The following is a 19,930-nucleotide window of genomic DNA, read 5'->3' on the forward strand; positions in this document are numbered from 1 at the left end:
GAGCTTAGATCAATGTCTGGCATATAGAAGCGCTATGTGAGTATTACCTATTGTTTTCATTTCTGGACTATACTGAGAATAGTTTTATAAATATGCATACATAAATTCTAATATTTTTAACTATTTCATTGTATTTCTTCCATAGAATGTGTGTCTATGTGGTTTATTCAAATAATTGTTAATCAATGAGTTTTTATATTTGTTTCAATATTTTTTAATTATTTCAGGTTTTGCTGTCACTGTCATTTTTGTGAAAGTTGCCTTGAATATGTATGTAAGGGAAGACATGCAAATATGTGAAACTTTAATAATCATCATTAAATAGCCCTCTGGCATGCCTATAACTATTTATGCTCCAACAATTACATCAAATGAGACCTACTTTTGATATATCTAAACTACCTTTTTTATTCTTATATTTATTGGTAAATAATAGCATTTTGTATTGTTATTTTCTTGATTGTCAATGAAATTAAACATGTTTTCATATATTACTAACAATTAGAATGTCCTTTCAATAAATTGCCTATTTTTTTTACTTCATTTTTATTCAGATATATTTTTGACATCTTCTAAATATTTGAAGTATTTTCCTGTCAGTGTTGTGTTTCTTCTTAACATTTTAGATGCTGTTCCTTTTGGGATCAGAAGTTTACAGTTTATCAATGTGATCTCCCTTTTTCTTTTGCTTTGCATTTCATATTGTATTTAAGATGACATTTGCTATTGATATACCATAAACTTCTTTTTCTGTATTTTCTGCTAATATTTAAAGTATTTTTTCAACTTTTTTCTTAAATATGTCAGGAATTTATATATATACACACACACAATCCTTAATGCACTGAATGAATAGAGTATAAACAAAGTTCTCTCAATACAGTAAGAGATGGGCTTAAAATTTGTTTGTGTTTATTTATTAGTTCGTTAGTTTTTTTTTGTTTTTTTTCCCTAGACTTCTAAAAGGCAATGCATTTTAAGAGATATGCAATCTTTCACAACATAATCATAATTCAACTTCTAAAAGCTCTTCATCAGACCTCTAGATTCAGGGGATGTGGATTTATGAATAGAGTCTAAGTTCAGTGAATGCTAATCCCAGCCCCACTGGTGATTTGTGGTGTGAAACTGGCAAACTGCCTAACATCTGAGGAATATTTCCTTTTCTCATCTACTAAAGGGAAACAATAAAAACACTTCTCTTGAAGAAATTGGGTGTGGTTGAACTAATCAAATGTGTTAAAGCATTAGAAAAACACATTTCCATAAATTAAGTTCGTGTGGCACATTCTGGTTCAGATACAGTTGTATTTAAATACATTTTTTAAAGCTTGCCCTTAATAAATCAACATTTTTGTTCATTCAGGATGGATTTATCAAAGATGTATGCTTAGTGAGGCCCTAAAGCATCAGCCACACACCTGTCCCCTGGAGATAGATCCATACACGTATGCTTATTTGTTGAATGCCAAACAGAGAATAGTTATTGACCCAGGAGGATTAAACTTTAGTGCAGAATGCCAAGTAATTAAAGAAGTGACATTGGACCATCATGTAGAGCCCCATGTAATCATGAATGACAATGTCAACAGAAACAAGAGCAAATGAATGAAAGCCAGGAGCTCACAGAAGCCCCTGAAAAGCATACCACCTGCAAAAGTTAGCACACAAACACCAGCCCAAGACAGGATTCCAGCAGAATTTTGAAGCAATTATTGCCTGCTTTTCCTAGCAGAAGTCAGTACTAATAATACAATTCTTGAGCCAAGTCAATAAAATCAAGTAAATGTTATTTTCCCATATGTCCTCTTTCAGGGTGGAAAATTACAGTAATAGCCATCCTTATCAGAGTAGGGTAAACATGTTGTCTTACAGAGAATATACTATCAGTTAGCAGGGGCTTAAAATGTTCACCTTTTACTCAAGTAACAAGTATAATTTTCTAATTCATTGTTGAGGACCCATTATTTTTACCTACTTTTATTTTCAATAAATGGTATAAATAACTAAATCTTTGAAAACCTAATTTTAAAAAATAAAGAAATTCTGAAACACACTGAAATTTGGACAATTAGTTTGGTTTCCTTAACTTGTGTTCACTTCCTATTTCAAAGAGAAATGTCTATATTCTCACAATATACCAAATTTGGATTTCTAAAACTTTTCAAAGACAACATTTCAATGGATTTTCTACTGTAAAATAGTTTTATAACAGTAATATTTTTTCAAGCACAATTTAGGTAACAGATCAATGCTTTGAAGGACATGAAGAATAAATTTGAATAAGTATTCCCATTTCGTATGGTTAATTTTTTTAAAATTAGTAAAAATTGAGATTCAGATAAACTGAAAATTTATCATGTATGAAATAATGTATAAAATTTGTTTACTTAGAAAATGTAATACAATGTAAATTATAAAATGATTTGTGATAATATACTATATTATATAAAATAATATTGATCAAGTACGTGTTTTTAAATACATATATATAAAAATATACATTTTATACACACACACACGGAACCATTTAATCCTCACAACAGTACATGAGGTATAAAATTTGTGTTATTATAATTATTTCATATAACACAGTTCGTCCTTGCTGCCTAAAAAAAACACTCCAAAATAGTGGCTTGAACAACAAGATTTATTATTGCCCATGAGACTCCAGGTGTGTTGGGTGGTTCTGCTTACCTGTGTGGGGCAAGGCAGATCTCACTTAGGTTTGCTCACCCATCTGCAATTAGCTGGCAAGTCAGATGGAGGCTGGCTCGTACAGCTTGGCCTCATAATGGTGATTCAATGGCTCCAGTCCTGTGGTCTCTCCTCCTGTGGGCTTGGCCAGATTGGTTCTCACATAAAGGCAGGAGTCCAAGAGAATGAGCAAAGCATATACCTCTAGACCTAATCTCAGACCTGGCACCCCATCATTTCACCCACATTCTGTTGGCCAAAATAAATCACAGGCTAGTTCAAATTCAAAGTAGGAAAATAAACTCTACTTCTTGACGGAAGAAGATATAAAGTCACACTGCAAGACTATAGGGGAAGGGGAAGAACTGGGGCCACTTTACAATCAATTGATCACAGTGTCTAAATTTTAAATAAGAAAATAGAGAGAAATTTAGACATTTGAAAAATACCATTTGAAAATATATTAAAATAATATAAATGTTATAATTTAAAATCTAGAAATATTTCTGTCTCCGTATCTGTAAAGTTGCCAAGTATGTCCTTGAAATGCTTTAAACAACACTCAACAATGGCCAAACTAGAGTAAAATAAAATCATAATAAAATTATTCTTAGCACTGCAATGTGAGATGAGATATAAAAACAAAAACGTCTCCATTAGAACACTTACCATTCAGGTTGCTAGGATAGAGTGGAAAGTTTATACAACACAAATATTTCAGTACAAACAATCCCAGCATCTAAAGTGTCCTACTGTTAGAATACAATTATAATAATTTTTACTTCATTAATCTGCAAACCCAATTACTTTCATAAAATATCCCAACAGTTTCAACTTACTTCTTACAAATATCTTAAAGTAATAGGCTGTTTTTTCTTGCAACTTCATTACTTTCATAAAACACATATTAATTTAAAATTTTGTGAAATAAATTAAACAAAGCTGAATCAGCTCTAATCAAATAAAACATATTATATCTTAGAGAATAAATCTAGCTAGTTATGAGTCAAAATCCATAAGATGTGATGGTCTCTACTATATGTTGAAAATTCAACATCTTGTGGAAAACTCAGGTGTATTCCAACTGGAAATGCCTGTGAGCAAATCTGGAGAGAAGAGTAAGCTGTAAGACACAAAACTTTATTTCGCAGAGATTTGACATTAGCACACACTTTCAAGAAGCAGTCAAGTTAAGCATTGTCACGAAACATATCAGTTACCTATTGCTATGTAGCAAAGCATTCCAATATTTAGTAGCTGAAAGTAACTATTGACTTGGCTTGCTATTCTGTGGTTTAGGAACTTAAGCTAGACTTAACTGGGATGCTTTTCTACTCATGAGTAGAATTCTTCATGCAATTGTGGTTAGCTGTGGGTTTCCTGTGAGTTATCTTTTGTTAATCATGGCTCAGGTATCTCACATGTATGGAGTCTCAGCCGGGACATCTCACTAATTCAACTCTGTTCCATGTCATCTTTATTGCTCCAGCCCCCTAGCTTATGCTTATTGTGATAAGAGGGACAAAGATGCAAAAAAAAAGCAAGTGGAAGTGTACACAGCTTCATGAGTCCTAGGCTTAAAGACCCGTAGTCACCCAGCTCATTGTATTGACCAAAAGAAGTCACAAAGGTCATCCACCTTAAAAAGGTAGGAAAACCTTGAGAAGAGCTTTAAAGTCACATCCTAAACACGTTGGTATAGGCAGAGGAATGTCTGTGGCCAGTTTTCCAAGTCATCTTCTACAGGGAAATAGTTCATATCCTTTCAGTTGTCACAATAGGGGATGAGGGTTACTTAATGGGATCTAGTGGATAGAGCTGAGGATGCTGTTAAATATCCTACAATGCACAGGAAAGTCTCCCACACAAAAATTATCTGACTGAAAATATCAATAGTACAGAAACTGAGAAACCGTGATAGAGGGGGCAGGAGTATACATTACTCTGTTCCAGATAGATGATGAATTCTAGAATACAGCATAGAAGCTCATTACTTTAACTCATTTTGTGGTACAGAAGGAAATGAAAATATTTCCCTCTAAAATACCAGGCATTGTCAGGCTAAGAGAAAGGATAAAAGGCAGAGGCAAACTCTGCCCTCCCCTCTGCCTTTCCCACATAAAGATGGGCCCATTTGCAGCACTTACTTATAATCTCGGAAACAGAACTCAGAGACAGTGGTGCCAGAAGATCTAGGAATAGGCTCTACTCTTCCCATAAATTTACCTTACCACATATTTAAACCTTTTGGAAGCCAGAAGATATTCTCTCATTTGTCTTGTCACCATACGGGAGTTGTGACTTTTTGGTAAAATACTATCTAAACAAGTCTCCTAAGCCATTACCTTGAGAGGGAGGCTTTTGAACTAAGGTCTTTTCCATTTGATGGGTACAGCACATGCTAATAAACTTCTATTTATTTTTCTTTTGTTACTCTTTTGTTTTCGGAAGAGTATCTCAGCTAAGAACCTAAAAAGGAAAAAAAAAATATGTTTCCTTCTGTGATTAGTCAGTTCTCGCACTACTAATAAAGACATACCCAAGACTGGGTAATCTATAAAGGAAACAAGTTTAATTGACTCACAGTTCCACATGGATGGGGAGGCCCTCACAGTCATGGCAGAAGACAAAGGAAGAACAAAGGGATGTCTTACATGGTGGCAGGCAAGAGAGCTTGCACAGCAGAACTCTCACTTATAAAACCATTAGATCTCGTGAGACTTATTCACTACCACAAGAACAGTATGAGGGAAACTGCCGCCATGATCCAATTATGTCCACCTGGTCCTGCCCTTGACACATGGGGATTATTACAAATCAAGGTGAGTTTTAGGTGAAGACACCGCCAAACCATATCACCTTCCCTACAGTACTCATGGCCATGAATAGCACTTATTTACTGTATTAGTTCTGTTTCCATCTGTTTAATCACACCATCACTATATTACAGACCTATTTTTGCTTCTTAAATATTCTTTTCTAAATTTTCTCATAGACAGGCATATTTTGATAAACCGACAGTTTACTTTGCATCGGTCTTTCTTTCTTAGAACTAGATCAAGAAAGTGTTTCTAAGTTGCTATGTAATCTTCAAATTAAAATAGGCCCTAATAACATTCATAGTATTTCATCAATTGGCATGGGAGGCTTTAGCCCAAACTGTGGAATTAGGAGAATGCTTTTGGAGAAAACGGGGTTCAAGTCGAGGCTTGAAAAAAATAGTTTAGTTTAACTAGACGTGGAATACAGACAGGAGTATTCTAGAAAGATGAAATAACATATATGACAGTCCCAAAGCGATGAGAGTATGAGAGCCTTGAGGACCTCAGAAAAACCCAAGTGGTTTAAATAACATGATGGAAGTGAAGAGTGTGGCAAGGTGAGCTCGAGGCTATGTTGGAAATTTTGAAAGTATGTTGGGATTTCAGATTATAAAACAAGAGTCATGAAATGATTTTAAGGAGGGATGAGATATAATATGTTCCTATACAAATAATGGCCCTGATAGTCACATTCTTTAAAGGGAAGTCTCTGTGGGTGGAAAATACAAGGGAACCAATTCCCCGTTGTCTTCTAAATCCCATTTCTGCTCTAACCCTGTATTGACTTACAGGACCAACATACTAGAGCCAAAATTGTCCTACGCATCATTCGCTGGTTAAGTAAGTTGTTTTGAAAATGGTCTGTTTTAAGAAGTCACTTTTTTAAACAGTGATATTTGTTCTGATTTCTAAAATCCTCAGTCCTTGTTTTTCTGTATAATAATGAATAACCTTGTAAGAAGTGATGTCAGCATTGACCTCTATTTACGGTGTTGGAAATTTGTATTCAGTACAAAAAGGACATCTAATGACATTTATTGTAAATTTATTTTATTTTTATTTTTATTTATTTATTTTTTTTGAGATGGAGTCTTGCTCTGTCGCCCAGGCTGGAGCACAGTGGAGTGATTTCAGCTCACCACAAACTCCACCTCCCAGGTTCAAGCTATTCTCCTGCCTCAGCCTCCTGAGTAGCTGGGATTACAGGCATCCACCACTATGCCTGGCTAATATTTTTTTGTATTTTTTAGTGGAGGCGGGGTTTCACCATGTTGGTCAAGCTGGCCTCGAACTCCTGACCTCGTGATCCACCTGCCTCGGCCTCCCAAAGTGCTGGGATTACAGGCGTGAACCACCAAACCCAGCCAAATTTCTCTTTCTTAAATAATTCTTATGTACCCATCAAAATGGATTTTGGTTTTGAATCTATGAAAATTTATTTGTACATAATTGAAGGTTGGTTATGCTTTTGCCAATGTACTTTTGAGAGCAAACAAATAAACACTCAACATTAGTAAGTGCCCCTGGGGTTTTCTCTCTGCTACTATGAATTTAATTAAATAGCAACCTTTTATACATATAAAATAAATATATACACACATACATATATATATGTGAAAGTGTATATACATGCAGTAAATTTCACATGCATCATATGAAAAATATGTATTTCTATATTATATTTCTACATAAAAGTAACTTCACTAAAGCATCTCAGAGAGTTATACATTACATAGTCCTTTTGAGCAAACATTTCTAATTTTCTTTTGATTCAGAACATATAACTCCCTTTCCCTCAACTCTCCTACTCCAGTCCTGGATCAAATTCTGTTGTTTTTCTCACACATACCTTGAATCTGTTTTCTGCTCTCTGTAACATCTACCATGACTGAATGTCTGAACTCCTGCACTTGTCTTGAGTCTCTTCTTGACTTCCTCCACTTCACATTCCCACTGCAGCCAGAGTTCATCATGCCAGCTTAATGATGTCCCATTCAAAGGTATTCATGAGCCCCTCAGCCAGGCACATAAGTACTTACATGATCCCAACTCTGCCTCCCTCTTCAGCCTCACCTTTCATCACATAATGTTTAAAATGTATGTGCTCACAAGTCTTCACAAAGATAAGGCATTCACCACATGATTTCACAGCACTACACCTATTGTTCTGAATCCAGAATGTCCCAGATTGTTTCTCTGATTGATCTTCAGTATGCTACTTGCGTACAAGTATCTCTCAAAGAATTTCTTTGATCATAATCTCATATATTAATCCTTTATTACTTGGAACTCTTTCTTTAAACATAATTACATTTTTGTATTGCTTTGTTTACATGTCTAAAATCTAATATCTTTTTGAGGGAAAGAGTATTACCTTACTCAGAGCAGAACATTCTGATACAGCCATATTTAATGTGGAAATAACGTTGATGGAGCCATTTGAAACAGTCATGAATTGAAATATCTCTGTCAAAGTGCACCTTGACTTTCATTACTAAAGATCTTGTCCCCTTGTTATATGGGATTTAAATTTCCATTTAATAAAATATTACTTTCTCATAATATTTTATAAAGAAAATAATACTTGTAAGGCAATAAATGTATAAAGATATCATTTTAAGTGTCTTAGAATTGGAAACTGTTCCTCCCCTCACATACTATTTACTTCCCACAGGGGACTTTGTTCAAATAACACCATCTCCGTGAGGGATTCTCTGCCAACCCTGTTATACATTTCAATAACAACCACAAAGAATCTCTCTATCCTCTTTCTCCATCTTCCTTTATTTTAATTTTTGTTTGTTTGTTTTGAAACAGAATCTTGCTCTTTCACACAGGCTGGAGTGCAATCGGGAAATCATGGTTCACTGAAGCCTTGACCTCCCTGGCTCAATCCTCCCACCTCAGCCTCCAGAGCAGCTGGGACTGCAGGTGTGCACCCCCATGGCTGGCTAATTTTCTAAATTTTTGTAGAGGTGAGGTCTCACTATGTTTCCTGGGCTGGTCTTTTCTCATCTAATATTATCTTCAGTGCTTCCCAATGATATAATATAATCGTGTGTGTGTGTGTGTGTGTGTGTGGTGTGTTTGTGTGTGTATATTATTTGTGTTACCCTCTGTCTGCTAGAATATAAGCCCCTTAAGAAAGAGATTTTTGTCTGTTTTACTCATATATGAAGTTACCCACAACTATTTGCTGAATAAAATTTATCTTAATTTTGTTTACCCCCAACACATAACTAGAAACACAGATTAAACACAAGGAGTTCATCTGCGAGATCATTCCAGGAAACTAAGGCAGTGGGGTAAGTAAAGTAGAAAAAGGCAAAAGACGATGGTAATCAAAAGGTATGTGATCCAGCAAGTTGCCGCTGTGGGTAACATCAGGTTCATCTTGAGAAAAAGTAAAGGACATGTGCTTTAGCATTATGCCACTTAATGGCTGAGAGAACTGAGGTGTTAATAGACCACTTCCGTCAGTCATTCGTTGGTGGCTACTCCTAGAGGGCATGATTTTTCCTGTATTTCCAACTTACCATATGGAAGGAAAGAAGGTTTTGGCTACTAGAGAAAATCCTTAGGGAAAAAAAAAAAGCAAGGAGAAATTAAGTTAATGCATTGAGAAAGTAAAAGCTACAGGGTCTGGGCAAGGCGCCATCAGCATCTGCTACAGAATTATAAAGAAGTCTTATGATATGTTATATATAATGAATATTGGGTTATCTATATATGTGCATAGTATATACTATTATATATACTGTATAGTGTATACACCAAAGCTTCCCATGTCTTCACAAAGAAAATGAAACAGATTTACTCTATAGATAAAAGATAAAATAACAATGAATTCAGAATTTCACCCAAGCAATTTGCTTTAAGGAATTTTCTATGCATGTTCTACTTGGTCCTATCCCATATTTAGCTCTAATAATACAAAAATAGGTATCTTAAGTTAATTAGAATTACTAATCTGACCCAGAAGATGCTAAAGAAACTTAGGTTATGCAAATATCCTCAATACTGGTAGAGTTTAGGCCAGATGCTTTAATGAGCTCTCACTTCATGAACTGCCTCAAAAGCTCCAGGCCAAGAAGACGATTTCCACAGAAATTGTGGGAAGAAGTTAATGAGGCAAAACAGGTAATGGCTGTAATGAAGACAGGAAACAGGGCTTCTAAACGTCTTGATATGACTGAACACACAATTGCATGTGATGTTATTTAACTAATATTTGCTTTGGATGGAGACAAAATTGATGAATAGACTTCATAAAATAAGTTTATAACATTTGAATTTTCTTTAAGTCCTAATACATTATAATGTAACTAAGGAATTCTGTAATAGTAATTCTTTTTTCTTTTTTTTTTTTTTGAGACGGAGTCTCGCTCAGTCGCCCAGGCTAGAGTGCAGTGGCAAGATCTCGGCTCACTGCAAGCTCCGCCTCCCGGGTTCACGCCATTCTCCTGCCTCAGCCTCCCGAGGAGCTGGGACTACAGGCGGCCGCCACCTCGCCCAGCTAGTTTTTTGTATTTTTTAGTAGAGACGGGGTTTCACCGTGTTAGCCAGGATGGTCTCGATTTCCTGACCTCGTGATCCGCCCTCCTCCGCCTCTCAAAGTGCTGGGATTACAGGCCTGAGCCACTGCGCCCAGCCTAGTAATAGTAATTCTTAACCATTTAAACAATAAATTGAGGAAACCATTATTAAATCAATAATGAATACTAGAAATATATTTACTGAATTTGGAAAATGAATTATATCTAAGTACTTTGAAAGCATTTTCTAGAAAGCCAACAAAGTAATCTTTTTAAACTTACTTTAGTTACACTCAAAACTGCTTAAGTTTTCGTATCAACATTTAATGTAATAACTTATTCTTGGGTGTTTTTATAGCAGCAACAATGCAGGATGTCAATTTTCTTGTGGCACTGTGAGTACCTAATTTTATTAACCTGAATTTTTATACAAATGTTTTCTAAGTTAGGCATTACATTTACAATTACTGATAAGTTTACAAATCAATTACAAACACAATAATATATAGAATTCACAAACAATATGTTCTCACTCAACTCTTTTTAGATAGGTATTAAGTTGTGAAGATCAGTTCACATTCTTTGTTAGATGTAAGATGTAACAAGATACACTTATTTTCATTGACTTTTTTAAAGTAGGTATTACAACTTTTAGGAAACTGAATATCCTCCTTTTTATTTCTCTTTTTTTTTAAGACTGCATTATCATCATCATAATGACCTTTACAATATTTTTAATTTCACAAAGCTTACTTCAAACATGACAGTTACATTTGTATATATAAGAATTTATATTATATGTTCATATACAATTTCAGAATGCCTGGCATAGAATTAAATTTAGGCTGACTGATAAACATATTATAAATAACACAGAGCAATAATCAAACTATATTTTATAAGCTCAGTCCATGTTACAGTGATTCAGAGGTATTACAAAGTACACAGGAAAAAATCAAAAAGGACAAAACTATTTTATTTGACAAAATAAATAAAATTGATAAATATTTAGCAAGTCTTATAAGAAAAACATTCCTTTCACAAATTGAAAAAAAAATGAGTAATATGAATTAGTTTAAGCCAACAACTTTGAAAAATTGCTATTAAAATAACTTACTACAATTGTCATAGGAAGCAATTGAAATTCTGTATTTTCAAACTTTCAGTCTTTTCTCTTGTACTTTTGAACTCATGAAGTAGACACTTATTTACTGCATACAGTAAGGTTAGTATTTTTACATGTCTGGTTTTATTGTTCATGAGTGGGCCAAGTATTAAGAAGGTTGGAAGACACTTTCAGAAAATACTTTAATTAGTGTTGACTTTATATGGTTCATGTCTAACAGAAAAAAATATTTTTCTTTTGATAGAAGCAATCTCGGGAAAGTAAAATAACACTCTTGAAAAGATTACTATCACATTTTTTTCATGCCCCAATCTGAAAGAAAAGAACATCTTCAAAGAAAAATTAATTAAATATTCAATGCATCATAGGTAGTAAAATGTATTGCTAAAAGACTTCCATTGATTATTCTCTAAATGTCAGACACTGTTTGAATAATTCTGAATAAATGCTGCCTGTCAGTGTGCAGGGCCTTATCTCACTCTCCAAAACAAAGGAAACAGTTGTAGATAAGTTGAATAAATGATAATTTGCAAAATATGTAGTATAACTTTTTAAAGTATCTTCACGGGCCTGTAGGGGACTTTGCAGATGTAGCAGCCTCCCATGAGCCCTGAGGGTGAAATAGTGGAGACAATAAGGTGGACAACAAGCTGAAGAATGAGCTGGCCAAGTGCCAAGAAGTTGGCAGTGTTGAGGAAGCTGTGTGGATGCAGCCACATTCCTGGTGGCCAAGGAAAGTGTGATGATGTGAGTGCCCAGCAGAGAGGAGCCTACTTATACCTCACGTCTAAGTAGGCAGCAGTGAGGGGGTATCTGAGCAGGGGTGATGGAGCACCCAGTAGCCAAAGTGGTGAGGGATGGACTGAGCAAATACATAAATACATCGAGGGTTATGACCAGGTTTGTCAATGTTAGAGAAGAATCTACAAATAAGGCATGTAGGCAAATTGGAAAATAGCTGAGATGTTGCATTAGAACTGGAGGTATTATTGTGAATGAGTTTTTATTTTAAATATAAAGAAATAGATATAGATGTATGTGTATGCATATATGTACACATATACTTCATAGCTGTCTCTGCTGAGAGTATCTAGCAGCAACAACATCTCACTAACAATCAACACAAGTACTTTTAATTTTTATTTTTTTAACAGCCTTGGTCTAACTGTATCCCCTTAGCTAAAGTGCAGTTGTGTAATCCTATCTCACCACAAACTCAAACTCCTGGGTTCAAGAAATCTTCCCACCTCAGCCTCCTGAGCAGCTGGAACTACAGGCATGTGCTACCACACCTGGTTATTTTAGTTTTATTTTTGTAGAGATGCAGTCTTCCTTTCTTGCCCAGGCTGGTCTCAAATTCTTGGCTTCAAGCGATCCTCCTGTATCAGCCTCCAAAGTGCTGGGATTACAAATATGAGCCATCATCTCCAGCCTTAGACTTTGGCTTCTATATGTCATTTTTCACTAAAAGAAACTAGAGTTTGTGAGAGAAATAGCTGACTCCAGGACAGACTAGGAAAAGTACAAGGTGAGCCTGAAATATCTTGTACAAGAAAAAGTGAGTGCCAAAAAAAATGATGGAAATATGTCAAAAGACACAGAAGGTCTTACAAACCAAGTCTAAGACTATTTGAGTGCCAAAATAAATAGTGATAGTAACAGAATAAAAACTCATTGATTAAAACAGGAATCCATGACCAGGCACAGTGACTCACACTTGTAATCCCAGTACCTTAGAAGGCCACGATGGGTGGATCACTTAAGGCCAGGAGTTCAAGACCAGCATGGCCAACATGGCAAAACTCTGTCTCTACTAAAAATACAAAAAAAAAAAAAAAAAAAAAAAAAAAAAAGCCAGGTCTAGTGGCATGTGCCTGTAATCTGAGCTACTCTGGAGGCTGAGGCAGGAGAATTGCTTGAGCCCAGGAGGCAGAGGTTGCAGTGAGTCAAAATCATGCCACTGCACTCCAGCCGAGGTGACAGAATGAGACTCCATCTCAAAAAAAAAAAGGGAATCCATAAATCCATACTGATATAAATAAGAAACCAACATCTGCAGGAGAAGAAAAAGTACATCCTTATACTAAAAAGACAACTAAACGCTACAGGGAAAATAATGAAAATAATAATTCACCATTTGACAAGTATAATGGTGCTTGATTCACATGTAAATCTATGGATGCTTAGGTGGTGAGAAAAGGTTTGAGGAGAAGCAGAATATTGGCCTAGATTTGGATTATCCTCCTGATATAGTCTGGCTCTGTGTCCCCAACCAAATCTCATCTCAGGCCATGACATCAGAGGGTGCAAGTCCCAAGCCTTGGAAGCTTACACATCGTATTGAGCCTGTGGGTGCCAGAAGGAAGAACTGAGGTTTGGGAACGTCCACCTAGATTTCAGAGGATGTACGGAAATGCCTGGGTGTCCAGGAAGTAGTCTGCTACAGACACGGAGCCCTCATGGAGCATCTTTACTAGGGCACTGCAGAGGAGATATGTGGGGCTGGAGCCCTGACCCAGAGTCCCCACTGTGGCACTGCCTAGTGGAGTTGTGAGAAGAGAGCCATAATCCTCCAGACCCCAGAATGGTAGATCCACCAACGAGCTTGCACAGTCCACCTGGAAAAGCCACAGGCACTCAACACCAGCCCACGAAAGCAGCTGCAAGGGCTGTATCCTGCAGAGCCTTAGAGGCGGAGCTGTCCAAGGTCTTGGGAACCCACCCTTAGCATCAGGGTGCCCTGGATGTGAGTCATATGAGTCAAAGGAGATTATTTTGGAGCGTTAAAATGTAATGGCTGTCTTGCTGGGTGTCAGACTTGTATCGGGCCTGTAGCCCCTTTGTTTTGGCCAATTTCTCCCACTTGGAAGGCATGTACCCGCATTGTATCTAGGAAGTAACTAACTCGCTTTTGATTTTACAGGCTTGTAGATGGAAGAGACTTGCCTTCTGCCAGATGATACTTTGGAGTTAGACTTTTGAGTTAAATGCTGGAGTGAGTTAAGACTTTGGAAGACTATTAGGAGTGCATGATTGCATTTTGAAATGTGAGATGGACATGAGATTTGTGAGGAACCAGGGCTGAAATAATGTGGTTTGGCTCTGTGTCCTTACTCAAATCTCCTCTCGAATTGTAATCTCCATATGTCAAGGGAGAGACTTGGTGGCAGGTGAGTGGATCACAAGAGCAGTTTCCCGCATGCTGTTTTCATGATTGTGAATGAGTTCTCACAAGGTCTGATAGTTTAAAAGTGTGTGGCAGTTCTCCCCTCCCTCTTGCCACCATGTAAGAAGTGCCTTGTTTCCCCTTCCATCATCATTGTAAGTTTCCTGAGGCCTCCCCAGACATGTGGAACTGTGAATCAAATCTCTTTTGTTTATAAATTACTCAGTCTCAGGTAGTCCTTTATAGCAGTGTGAAAATGGACTAATACACTTTCCATCAACTACAAATTGAAAAATGCTGTCTTTCTGGTGGAGAAATCTGGTTGACACCAAATTGAGCACATGATTGAGGTTTCCAGCACCATTGGCAGAATGTTTTCTTCTGATGCAATTTCCTGAGACAAGCATAGCATCACTTCCATGAGATTCCTACACACAATGTATGGCTCCAGTTGACTATGAGGAAAACATCACATAAACAGTTTATATTAAAAAATCTGTCAAAATTTTGAAAGAATGGGGCAACTGAGAAACTGTTCCACATAAAAAAAGACTGAAATGACATGGCAAATAAATATCACACGTGATCCTGGATTATATCCAGGATCAAAAAGGCAAAATAAACATTGTCCATTAGAATATAAATGAAAATAAGTGGAGAAATGTGAATGAAGTCTGGGAATTGAATGGTGGTGGTGTATCAAAGTTGATCTCCTAATTTAGAAGTAGGATGATATGCCCTGGTATGCCCTGCCTGGTATGCCCAGGACTATCCAGATTTTATCAATGAAGATCCAGTGTCCTGGGAAACCTCTTTTCAGACTCAAAATGTTCTTGGTTTTGATTATAGGTACAGAAGATCAGGGGAAGGCTGGGCACGGTGGCTCTTGCCTGTAATTCCAGCACTTTGGGAGGCCGAGGTGGGTGGATCACTTGAGGTCAGGAGTTCGAGACCAGGCTGGACAACATGGTGAAACCCCATTTCTACTAAAAATACAAAAAAATTAGCTGGGCATTGTGGCATGCACCTGTAATCCCAGCTACTCAGAAGGCTGAGGCAGGGGAATTGTTTGAACCCAGGAGGCGGAGGTTGCAATGAGCTGGGATGGAGATCATGCCACTGCACTCCAGCCTGGGTGACAAAAATAAAAAATAAAAACAAATAAATAAATGAAAAAGATTAGGAAGACTATTACAAAACCCCTATCATGAGTCCCCCAACATGGAAAACAAAAGTAATGCTGTTTAATGAATACAGCACTGATTATCTGTCTTTCATAGTCACTGCTGCTGCTTTATCCCGGCCACTAATATTGATACCAGGATTTATGAATCTCAATTATGGACCACTCATGGTTGCATCACACTCAACAATGTGACCTAAGTGTGCAACATATATGGATTATAATCATGAGGTTAACAATTCATTCTTTGATGCCACTTGTGGATTAGCTGTTGTGCTTTGGATCCTACTAGTACTGGTTCAGTATTTAACTTTGCAAATATTAGAAGCATATTTTGTAAGTGTTTATATAAGAAAAATGGAAATAAACAAAATAGGAATGCCATCATGAAACATACTACAGAATACAAAGATTTAACCCTACTTTTTTTTTAAAGACAGAGGAACACACACAAATGGATCAGGTAGGTAATATGCAAAAGAGCATACTGCACAATATGTAGAAAAAAATTGGGACTGGGAACACTAGAAAAGGGTGGTGGAAGCACATATGGGGACTGAATGTAACAATACTGGGAAGAGACAGGAAAGTTCTTCTAAACCAATTAAAAATGTTTCATCTGGCAAAAGAACACAAATGCTCAGTTAGAAATAGCAGCATTGAATTAACTTGGGCATACCACATTGGGCATCATTGTATCATTCCCTTATTGATCTATGAAACAGAATCAGAGGTTACAGCTAAATTATCTGAGGGTAAACAAAAGGAGAGATTTGGATAACACATGCATTAGCCCTCTACAGTGAAGAATTGATCTGTCAGAGCTTAACAAGTATCATGCCTTCTATAGCATACCAAGTGATATGTCAGATCACAGCAACAACAAAACTTTTTCCCTTAGCTTTTAGATACTCTGATTTGAAACATGGAGTTTCAAATTATATTCTTGAATTATATGAAAATTATAATACAACTGCACAAAACATAACATAAAAAAATTGCTAATACCTAGCCCAAATAAAAATTAGATTTTCTGCACCTATTGCATATTCTGTAGATGGTGCAAGTGTAAATGTTTGCACTTTCTATTCCACGTATAACCTTCTTACAGAATGAAATTATATTTTCTTCTAAATGTCTTATATACCTTGCACACAGTGCTGCTAAAACAGGGTTTGGTTTGCCTACTGTGTAGAGACTTTCATCATCTTTCTAGTAATTTTTAGTTTTCTCAGTATGTGTGGAAGCACTTAATGAGATGTTTGACTATAGAAACTGAAGGTGATAGCCTCCTTAGGCAGGTCCCAACAAGATGACTATCATCATTGCCATCAATAATAAGAAGTAAGTTATTGTTTTGTTATAGCATCATATTTTTCAAACTGTGGGACAAGAGCAATGTCTTCCAATCTGAAAATGCATTGAGAATGAGAATCATTAAGAAGATGGTAGAAAAACAAAAATTTATGTTTTGTTTCTTCAAGATTTGGTTGGTGATTTTTGAAGAAGCCATAAGGAACCTTGAAAAGGCAGAATTAACTGCATCTTCCTTTTTCAGTAGTATACGCGGGTTATAACAAAACCTGTGTAGAAAAATATCATTTTTTGGAAATAAGATTGGTTCAATACTCAAAAAAGACACCAGAATATTACAGCCAATTAAAAAAAAAAAAACAGAAAAGTGTAGTCAATTTAAAAAAAGTTTTCAATTTCTTTACAAAAATAAAATGTATTTGGAATCAACCTTACATGTCATAGGTTACAATTACCACTGTGCTTTAAAACCAGTTTGCCTAAGAAAGAGAGGTTTATCCTATGTAGTTCATCACGTAGACAAGGAAAGCCTATATGATTATGATAAATTTGTAGATGGGCAACAAATGATTGAAAAATAGCTGGTCTACGAGAACAAGCTTGTAGATACACAGAGGTTGAACATGTTTGAAGAGGTGAAAACCAATAATTCCTACAAGTCTATATCTGTAATAATTGTAAGTAAAATCCTAAATATTGTCTCTACCTCACACTATATAGGAAAATTAATATAAAACATATCAAAGACCTGATTGAAATCTTCAGCTACAGAATTCTTAGAAGAAAACAGTGACATCTATTCATAATCTTGGATTTGGCAATGGAATATCAGAAATGACATCAATCAAAAGCACAATAAAATAATTGCAACATCAATCAAAAGCACTTGAAAAAATAGGTAAGTTTGACTTCATAAATTACACCAAAGGACAATTTCAGGAGTGAAAAGATATCACACAGAATGGGAGACATTTGCAAATCATTTATCTGATTGGGGTCTAGTATCCAGAATACATAAAGAACACTTATAACTCAAACACAAAAGAGCAAGCAATCTAATTAAAATGGGCAAAAGATTTAAATATATATTTTTCCAAACAAGATAACACATGTGGCCAAAAAGCACATGAAAAGCTGTTCAACATCATTAGTCATTAGGAAAATGCAAATCAACACAAAAATAAGATACCACTTTACATCCACTAGAATGGCTATAATTAAAAAAAAAAACTTTTTTAACAAAACAACAAAGAAACAAGTAGTTGCAAAGATGTAGAGATACTGGAACGCTTGTACATTGTTGGTGGAAATATAATGTGGCTTAGTCACTATAGGAAAAAGTTTGGTGGTTGCTCAAACAGGTAAACCTACAATTACCATATAATTCAGCATTTCCACTCCTGGGTATATATCCAAAAGAACTGAAAATATTTATTCAGAAAAACATATATATACACATCTATATGGCTTTTCATGAACCAGAAAGTGGAAACAACTCACATGCCCAGCAATAAATGAATAAACAAAATATGTGATATTCACATGCAATATTATTTAATGGAATATTATTCAGCCATAAAAACAGTAAAGTTTTGATATCTGCTACAACATAGATGAACCTCAAAAACATTATGCTGATGTTTCTTTAGTGAAAGGAATCTAAGAAGATAAAAGATCATGCATTGTATTGATTCCATTTATATGATATATCCAGCATAGGTAAATCCACAGAGACAGAAAGCAGATTAATACTGGCCAGGGCCCCGGGGAAGGGAAAATGGTGAATGCTATGTCCCAGAATGAACTTTGTGTCCCCCACAAATTCATATGTTGAATTCTTAACCCGCAGAGTGATAACATTAGGTTAAGTAGTGAGATCTTTAGGAGGCTGATTAGATCATGAGGGCACAGCCCTCATGAATGAGATTAGTGCCCCTATAAAAGAGACTGCAGAGAGCTATCTAGCCCTCCCACCATGTAAGGACACATTTGGAAGCTATCGTCTATGAGGAACAGACCCTCACCAGACATTGAATCTGCCAGTGTCTTGATACTGTACTTCCCTGCTTCCAGAATTGTGACACACAAAAAAAGTCTCTTTCTTATAAGCCACTCTCTTGATAGTATTTTCGTCATTGGAGTCCTGACAACCTGAGGCAGTGATTGACTGATTAGTAGGCACAGTGTTTCTGTTTGGGCTGTTGAAATGTTTTGGAACTAGATAGAGATTATGATTACACAATTTTACCTCAATAAAATTGTTTTAATTAATATTTTTAAAAAAATTCTGAGTATCCCAAGCACCAGTGCTTTTGTTAAAAGGATATTTAGTGTAATGTCATCACGTTGGACTGACACCAGGAATCAGTGGAGCGTGTACTTGACAAAAGCAGACCTGCAAGTCAAAGTGAAGGTTATGTTTATGACTATTCAGTTTTACCACTATATAAAAGAAGCGAAATATGTCCTAAAGGCTGCAGATGGCTTAGAGGTCTAATGTTAGAAAAGAAAATATAAAGTAAAAATATCTTATTGTATCATATGAAGGAAAGAAACATGTCACTGTTACCTCTTAATAAGTAAAACTAATATCTATTTAATTGGTTTTACAGTGTTAACATTATGCATTTTAAAAAACTTAAACTTATGTATCTTAATACATAATATAGCTACAGTTTCACTGTGTTAGCCAGGATGGTCTTGATCTCCTGACCTCATGATCCACCCACCTCCGCCTCCCAAAGTGCTGGGATTACAGGTGTGAGCCACCACGCTTGGACAGTATAAACATTCGATAATGATTTGTTTAATTTGTTCAAATACACGATTCTATCAGAACACAGAAACCTTATAAAATATTGTTGTATTCATTGGCATATTATTTATTTTATTAACCATATTAATTAAAAGTGCCACTGTTAAAATAATGGCATCTATGTAGAAATGCTACAGAAAAGCAAATACAGAATAATATATAATTTCAAATAAACATCACCTTTTCTTATATTTATGTTAAAATAACCACATGTGTATACTTATCAATTATATATGATATATATTTTATTGGTCTGTTATGGCTGTGCCCTG

This window comes from Macaca thibetana, chromosome 6 (assembly GCF_024542745.1).
Source record: "Macaca thibetana thibetana isolate TM-01 chromosome 6, ASM2454274v1, whole genome shotgun sequence".
Taxonomy (NCBI): domain Eukaryota; kingdom Metazoa; phylum Chordata; class Mammalia; order Primates; family Cercopithecidae; genus Macaca; species Macaca thibetana.